The following is a 1023-nucleotide window of genomic DNA, read 5'->3' on the forward strand; positions in this document are numbered from 1 at the left end:
TTTTTTTCTTTTTTTCTTTTTTTGCTTCCCCCCCATCTCCCCCAGCGGGTTGTTACCTTCAATTACCGCTTTTCCGACCAATTCCCGTCTCCAAGCCGCCGCCCCCGCCTTCCCGAGCACACAAGCAACTCCCGGCAAAGAGGAGGAGGAGGAGGAGGAGGAAAAAAAAAGAAAAAAAAAAGAAAGAAAGAAAAAAAAAAATCACAAACCTCTAACAGCCCTGAGCTCTTAAAATATGATTCCAAAACCACTAACTGCAAGGAATAAAACAAGTTAGTAGTATTTAATTTTCTATTTAACATCAAGCTTGATAGGACCCAAAAATTTTCGGCTGTTTTGGTCTGATAATCTATAAAGACAGCATTTCTACACATATGCGTGATGACATTATCAGTCCTTTTTGTCAACATTAACCCATACTGCAGCAATTCAGCTTCTCAACTGAGAAATCAAAGGATCTTTTGTGTACACTGCTTCTCATTACCCAACAGAAACAGAAGATTTAGATATCAACATGAGCATTTTCTAGGAATGACATCTGAAGCGACACGACGTTCAATATTTTTAAACCTTCTTTTGTCCCTTTCAGATATGGTCACACGATGACAGTAATCCTCTCCTAAGTACATATATGCAGGTTCCCCTCTGATGAAACACCAGCTGGAAGGTGTTAAGATCCCAGATGTATCAGTTCTGCTTTATTCTCCACATCTGTGAGCACAAGCATTTGGGCTGACTGAAAACAGCTCTGTTGCTTTGGGTCCCAAAATAGAAGGAACAGTCTAGTCTGGGGATGTTGCAATGCTCCGAACATTGTTATAAACAGAAGGTGCACACGCAAGTGTTTTTAGAAGATTGCTGCTAAAAGAAAATGCACCTAAAACATGGATGAAGTTGCGTGGCAGAAAGAAATGGACCAAATTTCACTTCTGGGTGACTACTGAGCCTTTTTTCTCCAATACTGCGTTACCACAAGATGTCACACAGATCTGCTGCTTCATGAAAATCCCCCAAATCACCTGA

The 1023-nt window shown here is 40.8% G+C and overlaps 1 protein-coding gene across 1 annotated transcript in view; it reads right to left on the bottom strand.

The window, feature by feature from the left end:
- Window positions 1-130, bottom strand: part of FAR2 (fatty acyl-CoA reductase 2) — a 152548-nt gene extending 152418 nt beyond the window's left edge. The window contains exon 1 of the mRNA XM_009636533.2: window positions 57-130. The gene's annotated coding sequence lies outside the window, so the exon portion shown is untranslated. The remainder of the gene's footprint in view (window positions 1-56) is intronic.
- Window positions 131-1023: the final 893 nt, after the last annotated feature.

This window comes from Egretta garzetta, unplaced genomic scaffold (assembly GCF_000687185.1).
Source record: "Egretta garzetta isolate BGI_Z169 unplaced genomic scaffold, ASM68718v1 scaffold293, whole genome shotgun sequence".
Lineage (NCBI taxonomy): Eukaryota > Metazoa > Chordata > Aves > Pelecaniformes > Ardeidae > Egretta > Egretta garzetta.